Here is an 8,360-nt window from a genome sequence, read left to right as displayed (position 1 = left end):
TATTTATATCTATATATATATATATATGTGTATGTATGGAGGTAAGTAACTCTAATGTTTGCTAAGATGATGCAGCTCCGCAAGGCTGGGCACTGCCCCCCCCCCCCGTGGGTGGAGTTTGTAAGCGCAGCACTGTTGCCTGGAGATTCCACGATGTCACAGTGGTGCCTCTGTCCTAGAGACATAATGTGTATGCTGAGAGGAGCAGGTGTGATTCGGGTGAGGTGGACACTGACCAACTTGACAGCATCAGGCTAAATGGAATCCAGAGCCAAGGTACTGTGTGTTCCTTTTCATTTTGTTGTCACTACTTCAAAGTTACATGAACAACATTATGGTTCCTAAGACTACCCCCACTGTCAAGTCCCCAGCACGTAGCCCGTAAGAGTCGCTGTCCCAACAGCCCAGGAATATGCTGTAGAAGTGCTGCTGATCATCGCTATGTTATACGGACCTACCTAAGCTTGCCGCCGGGCCACACCCTGTGTGCCACTCATAATGCCCCATTTTCCCTCTCTCCCTTCCCTCCTAAGCCATCCTCCTCAGTCCCATTCCCTTTGGTAAGTGTGAGTCCATTCTTGGGTTCGGTGCGGCTGCTACTGTCCTTTTCTATCACTCCTTTTCTTTTTTCTGGTACTCCACAGGTGAGTGAAATCAGTTGACACTTGTCTTTCTCTGCGTGGCTTATTTCGCTGAGCATGATACCCTCTACCTCCCTCCATGTTGTTGCACATGGTAGGATTGGTTTCTGCATATGGCAGAATAATATTCCACTTTTCATCCTCTGATAGACACTTACCTTGTCTGTTGTTGTGGACAGTGCTGTGATAATTATACGGGTGCACAGGTCTTTTTTAAACTGGGCTGCTGTATTCTAGTGTTTATTTCTGTATGTCCGGATGTATGAATATATTTAGTTAGTTCATTACTCACTTGTATATCTGTTATTTATTTATTTATTTATCATTAGTCTTCATCTACGTGAGTCTCATGTAGTTTAGTAAACTGCCCCCCACAATGAGATGCCCCCACATACCTCATTGCAGTCACTGTCCATGAGCATATTAAGATGCTGTAGAATCCCTTGTTGTCTTCTCTGTGTCGTACGTCCCTCCCCGTGCCCCCCTTCTGCTTTATGCATGCCAAAGGTAATGTGCACATTCGCCCCCGCTCCGCCTGACATTTTCCTCCGTTCCCACCTGTCCACGTCCATCCCTTTCCCTTTGGTAACTGTGAGTCCACTCTTGTGGTGCCGTTTTTCTTCTTCGGATGTCTCTTGGTTCCCCTCCTGCACAGGCGAGTGATATCATTTGATCCTTGTGTTTCTCCACCTGCCTGCCTTATTACACTGAGTATGATGCCCTCTCACACCATCCGTGTTTCTGCAAATGGTGTGATTTGTTTTCCTATGACTGAATAATATTCCATTGTTCATCTACTGATGGACACTGAGCTTGGCTGTTGAGAATAGTGCTGTGGTAATCATAGGGATGCACGTGTCGCTTTTAAACTGGGGGCGGCAATGTCTCATTCATTCATTCATTCATCTGTTTATTCATTTATTTTTTTATCATGAATCTACAATTATGTGGATCACATCATGTTTATTACACTCCCCCCATCACCAACGTAGGAATGGTTAAGGGACTGAGAAGGCTGGTTGTGAAGGACGGTTGCAGGCTGGTAAGGGGGCATTACGATTAGCTCACATAATGTGGGGGGGAATTCTATAGGGAAGGCAGTATAGTTCAGAGAATTCAAGCAGTGATTCTGTAGGATCTTACTATGCTGGTGAACAGTGAGTGTAATGGGGTCTGGGGGGCGACTTGATGATCTGGGCAGTCTAGTAACCTTAATGTTCCTTATGTAATTGTAGACTGGTTATTGTGAATAGTGCTGCCATAAATTTAGGGGTGCAGATGTCTTTCTAGAACTGGGTTGCTGCATTCCTTATGTATGTATGTTTGTATGTATGTATGTGTGTATGTATGTATTCATCCATCCATGCATCCATTCATTCATTCATTCATTCATTCATTTATTATCTGTCTACCTATCTATCCATGGATGTTTCTGTCATTAATGCACAATTAGATGAGTTCCATTATGTTTACTAGACTCCCCCCATCACGCACGTGCCCCCAGATACCCCATTGCAGTCACTGTCCATGAGCATAGTAAGATACTGTAGAATCCCTACTTGTCTTTTCTGTGTTTTTCCGCCCTGTCTGTGACACCCCTCCCACATTATATATTCTTCTTCTAATGTGTCCTTACTTCGCCCCTCCCTAATCCCTCCATTCCCACCCATACACCTCAGTCTCTTTCCCTCTGTTAACTTTTAGTCCATTCTTGGGTTTTCTGAGACTGCTGCTGTTTCCTTCTTCAGTTTTTTGTTTGTTCTGATACTGTAATGATGAGTGATATCATTATGCATATATATATATATATAGATATTTATATCTATATATATATATGTGTATGTATGGAGGTAAGTAACTCTAATGTTTGCTAAGATGATGCAGCTCCGCAAGGCTGGGCACTGCCCCCCCCCCCGTGGGTGGAGTTTGTAAGCGCAGCACTGTTGCCTGGAGATTCCACGATGTCACAGTGGTGCCTCTGTCCTAGAGACATAATGTGTATGCTGAGAGGAGCAGGTGTGATTCGGGTGAGGTGGACACTGACCAACTTGACAGCATCAGGCTAAATGGAATCCAGAGCCAAGGTACTGTGTGTTCCTTTTCATTTTGTTGTCACTACTTCAAAGTTACATGAACAACATTATGGTTCCTAAGACTACCCCCACTGTCAAGTCCCCAGCACGTAGCCCGTTAAGAGTCGCTGTCCAACAGCCCAGGAATATGCTGTAGAAGTGCTGCTGATCATCGCTATGTTATACGGACCTACCTAAGCTTGCCGCCGGGCCACACCCTGTGTGCCACTCATAATGCCCCATTTTCCCTCTCTCCCTTCCCTCCTAAGCCATCCTCCTCAGTCCCATTCCCTTTGGTAAGTGTGAGTCCATTCTTGGGTTCGGTGCGGCTGCTACTGTCCTTTTCTATCACTCCTTTTCTTTTTTCTGGTACTCCACAGGTGAGTGAAATCAGTTGACACTTGTCTTTCTCTGCGTGGCTTATTTCGCTGAGCATGATACCCTCTACCTCCCTCCATGTTGTTGCACATGGTAGGATTGGTTTCTGCATATGGCAGAATAATATTCCACTTTTCATCCTCTGATAGACACTTACCTTGTCTGTTGTTGTGGACAGTGCTGTGATAATTATACGGGTGCACAGGTCTTTTTTAAACTGGGCTGCTGTATTCTAGTGTTTATTTCTGTATGTCCGGATGTATGAATATATTTAGTTAGTTCATTACTCACTTGTATATCTGTTATTTATTTATTTATTTATCATTAGTCTTCATCTACGTGAGTCTCATGTAGTTTAGTAAACTGCCCCCCACAATGAGATGCCCCCACATACCTCATTGCAGTCACTGTCCATGAGCATATTAAGATGCTGTAGAATCCCTTGTTGTCTTCTCTGTGTCGTACGTCCCTCCCCGTACCCCCCTTCTGCTTTATGCATGCCAAAGGTAATGTGCACATTCGCCCCCGCTCCGCCTGACATTTTCCTCCGTTCCCACCTGTCCACGTCCATCCCTTTCCCTTTGGTAACTGTGAGTCCACTCTTGTGGTGCCGTTTTTCTTCTTCGGATGTCTCTTGGTTCCCCTCCTGCACAGGCGAGTGATATCATTTGATCCTTGTGTTTCTCCACCTGCCTGCCTTATTACACTGAGTATGATGCCCTCTCACACCATCCGTGTTTCTGCACATGGTGTGATTTGTTTTCCTATGACTGAATAATATTCCATTGTTCATCTACTGATGGACACTGAGCTTGGCTGTTGAGAATAGTGCTGTGGTAATCATAGGGATGCACGTGTCGCTTTTAAACTGGGGGCGGCAATGTCTCATTCATTCATTCATTCATCTGTTTATTCATTTATTTTTTTATCATGAATCTACAATTATGTGGATCACATCATGTTTATTACACTCCCCCCATCACCAACGTAGGAATGGTTAAGGGACTGAGAAGGCTGGTTGTGAAGGACGGTTGCAGGCTGGTAAGGGGGCATTACGATTAGCTCACATAATGTGGGGGGGAATTCTATAGGGAAGGCAGTATAGTTCAGAGAATTCAAGCAGTGATTCTGTAGGATCTTACTATGCTGGTGAACAGTGAATGTAATGGGGTCTGGGGGGCGACTTGATGATCTGGGCAGTCTAGTAACCTTAATGTTCCTTATGTAATTGTAGACTGGTTATTGTGAATAGTGCTGCCATAAATTTAGGGGTGCAGATGTCTTTCTAGAACTGGGTTGCTGCATTCCTTATGTATGTATGTTTGTATGTATGTATGTGTGTATGTATGTATTCATCCATCCATGCATCCATTCATTCATTCATTCATTCATTCATTCATTTATTATCTGTCTACCTATCTATCCATGGATGTTTCTGTCATTAATGCACAATTAGATGAGTTCCATTATGTTTACTAGACTCCCCCCATCACGCACGTGCCCCCAGATACCCCATTGCAGTCACTGTCCATGAGCATAGTAAGATACTGTAGAATCCCTACTTGTCTTTTCTGTGTTTTTCCGCCCTGTCTGTGACACCCCTCCCACATTATATATTCTTCTTCTAATGTGTCCTTACTTCGCCCCTCCCTAATCCGTCCATTCCCACCCATACACCTCAGTCTCTTTCCCTCTGTTAACTTTTAGTCCATTCTTGGGTTTTCTGAGACTGCTGCTGTTTCCTTCTTCAGTTTTTTGTTTGTTCTGATACTGTAATGATGAGTGATATCATTATACATATATATATATATATAGATATTTATATCTATATATATATATGTGTATGTATGGAGGTAAGTAACTCTAATGTTTGCTAAGATGATGCAGTTCCGCAAGGCTGGGCACTGCCCCCCCCCGTGGGTGGAGTTTGTAAGCGCAGCACTGTTGCCTGGAGATTCCACGATGTCACAGTGGTGCCTCTGTCCTAGAGACATAATGTGTATGCTGAGAGGAGCAGGTGTGATTCGGGTGAGGTGGACACTGACCAACTTGACAGCATCAGGCTAAATGGAATCCAGAGCCAAGGTACTGTGTGTTCCTTTTCATTTTGTTGTCACTACTTCAAAGTTACATGAACAACATTATGGTTCCTAAGACTACCCCCACTGTCAAGTCCCCAGCACGTAGCCCGTAAGAGTCGCTGTCCAACAGCCCAGGAATATGCTGTAGAAGTGCTGCTGATCATCGCTATGTTATACGGACCTACCTAAGCTTGCCGCCGGGCCACACCCTGTGTGCCACTCATAATGCCCCATTTTCCCTCTCTCCCTTCCCTCCTAAGCCATCCTCCTCAGTCCCATTCCCTTTGGTAAGTGTGAGTCCATTCTTGGGTTCGGTGCGGCTGCTACTGTCCTTTTCTTTCACTCCTTTTCTTTTTTCTGGTACTCCACAGGTGAGTGAAATCAGTTGACACTTGTCTTTCTCTGCGTGGCTTATTTCGCTGAGCATGATACCCTCTACCTCCCTCCATGTTGTTGCACATGGTAGGATTGGTTTCTGCATATGGCAGAATAATATTCCACTTTTCATCCTCTGATAGACACTTACCTTGTCTGTTGTTGTGGACAGTGCTGTGATAATTATACGGGTGCACAGGTCTTTTTTAAACTGGGCTGCTGTATTCTAGTGTTTATTTCTGTATGTCCGGATGTATGAATATATTTAGTTAGTTCATTACTCACTTGTATATCTGTTATTTATTTATTTATTTATCATTAGTCTTCATCTACGTGAGTCTCATGTAGTTTAGTAAACTGCCCCCCACAATGAGATGCCCCCACATACCTCATTGCAGTCACTGTCCATGAGCATATTAAGATGCTGTAGAATCCCTTGTTGTCTTCTCTGTGTCGTACGTCCCTCCCCGTGCCCCCCTTCTGCTTTATGCATGCCAAAGGTAATGTGCACATTCGCCCCCGCTCCGCCTGACATTTTCCTCCGTTCCCACCTGTCCACGTCCATCCCTTTCCCTTTGGTAACAGTGAGTCCACTCTTGTGGTGCCGTTTTTCTTCTTCGGATGTCTCTTGGTTCCCCTCCTGCACAGGCGAGTGATATCATTTGATCCTTGTGTTTCTCCACCTGCCTGCCTTATTACACTGAGTATGATGCCCTCTCACACCATCCGTGTTTCTGCAAATGGTGTGATTTGTTTTCCTATGACTGAATAATATTCCATTGTTCATCTACTGATGGACACTGAGCTTGGCTGTTGAGAATAGTGCTGTGGTAATCATAGGGATGCACGTGTCGCTTTTAAACTGGGGGCGGCAATGTCTCATTCATTCATTCATTCATCTGTTTATTCATTTATTTTTTTATCATGAATCTACAATTATGTGGATCACATCATGTTTATTACACTCCCCCCATCACCAACGTAGGAATGGTTAAGGGACTGAGAAGGCTGGTTGTGAAGGACGGTTGCAGGCTGGTAAGGGGGCATTACGATTAGCTCACATAATGTGGGGGGGAATTCTATAGGGAAGGCAGTATAGTTCAGAGAATTCAAGCAGTGATTCTGTAGGATCTTACTATGCTGGTGAACAGTGAGTGTAATGGGGTCTGGGGGGCGACTTGATGATCTGGGCAGTCTAGTAACCTTAATGTTCCTTATGTAATTGTAGACTGGTTATTGTGAATAGTGCTGCCATAAATTTAGGGGTGCAGATGTCTTTCTAGAACTGGGTTGCTGCATTCCTTATGTATGTATGTTTGTATGTATGTATGTGTGTATGTATGTATTCATCCATCCATGCATCCATTCATTCATTCATTCATTCATTCATTTATTATCTGTCTACCTATCTATCCATGGATGTTTCTGTCATTAATGCACAATTAGATGAGTTCCATTATGTTTACTAGACTCCCCCCATCACGCACGTGCCCCCAGATACCCCATTGCAGTCACTGTCCATGAGCATAGTAAGATACTGTAGAATCCCTACTTGTCTTTTCTGTGTTTTTCCGCCCTGTCTGTGACACCCCTCCCACATTATATATTCTTCTTCTAATGTGTCCTTACTTCGCCCCTCCCTAATCCGTCCATTCCCACCCATACACCTCAGTCTCTTTCCCTCTGTTAACTTTTAGTCCATTCTTGGGTTTTCTGAGACTGCTGCTGTTTCCTTCTTCAGTTTTTTGTTTGTTCTGATACTGTAATGATGAGTGATATCATTATGCATATATATATATATATAGATATTTATATCTATATATATATATATATGTGTATGTATGGAGGTAAGTAACTCTAATGTTTGCTAAGATGATGCAGCTCCGCAAGGCTGGGCACTGCCCCCCCCCCCCCCCGTGGGTGGAGTTTGTAAGCGCAGCACTGTTGCCTGGAGATTCCACGATGTCACAGTGGTGCCTCTGTCCTAGAGACATAATGTGTATGCTGAGAGGAGCAGGTGTGATTCGGGTGAGGTGGACACTGACCAACTTGACAGCATCAGGCTAAATGGAATCCAGAGCCAAGGTACTGTGTGTTCCTTTTCATTTTGTTGTCACTACTTCAAAGTTACATGAACAACATTATGGTTCCTAAGACTACCCCCACTGTCAAGTCCCCAGCACATAGCCCGTAAGAGTCGCTGTCCAACAGCCCAGGAATATGCTGTAGAAGTGCTGCTGATCATCGCTATGTTATACGGACCTACCTAAGCTTGCCGCCGGGCCACACCCTGTGTGCCACTCATAATGCCCCATTTTCCCTCTCTCCCTTCCCTCCTAAGCCATCCTCCTCAGTCCCATTCCCTTTGGTAAGTGTGAGTCCATTCTTGGGTTCGGTGCGGCTGCTACTGTCCTTTTCTATCACTCCTTTTCTTTTTTCTGGTACTCCACAGGTGAGTGAAATCAGTTGACACTTGTCTTTCTCTGCGTGGCTTATTTCGCTGAGCATGATACCCTCTACCTCCCTCCATGTTGTTGCACATGGTAGGATTGGTTTCTGCATATGGCAGAATAATATTCCACTTTTCATCCTCTGATAGACACTTACCTTGTCTGTTGTTGTGGACAGTGCTGTGATAATTATACGGGTGCACAGGTCTTTTTTAAACTGGGCTGCTGTATTCTAGTGTTTATTTCTGTATGTCCGGATGTATGAATATATTTAGTTAGTTCATTACTCACTTGTATATCTGTTATTTATTTATTTATTTATCATTAGTCTTCATCTACGTGAGTCTCATGTAGTTTAGTAAA

Source organism: Manis pentadactyla, chromosome 6 (assembly GCF_030020395.1).
Source record: "Manis pentadactyla isolate mManPen7 chromosome 6, mManPen7.hap1, whole genome shotgun sequence".
Classification (NCBI taxonomy): Eukaryota; Metazoa; Chordata; class Mammalia; order Pholidota; family Manidae; genus Manis; species Manis pentadactyla.
The sequence above is the reverse complement of the archived record's forward strand: the minus strand, read 5'-3'. Positions refer to the sequence as shown.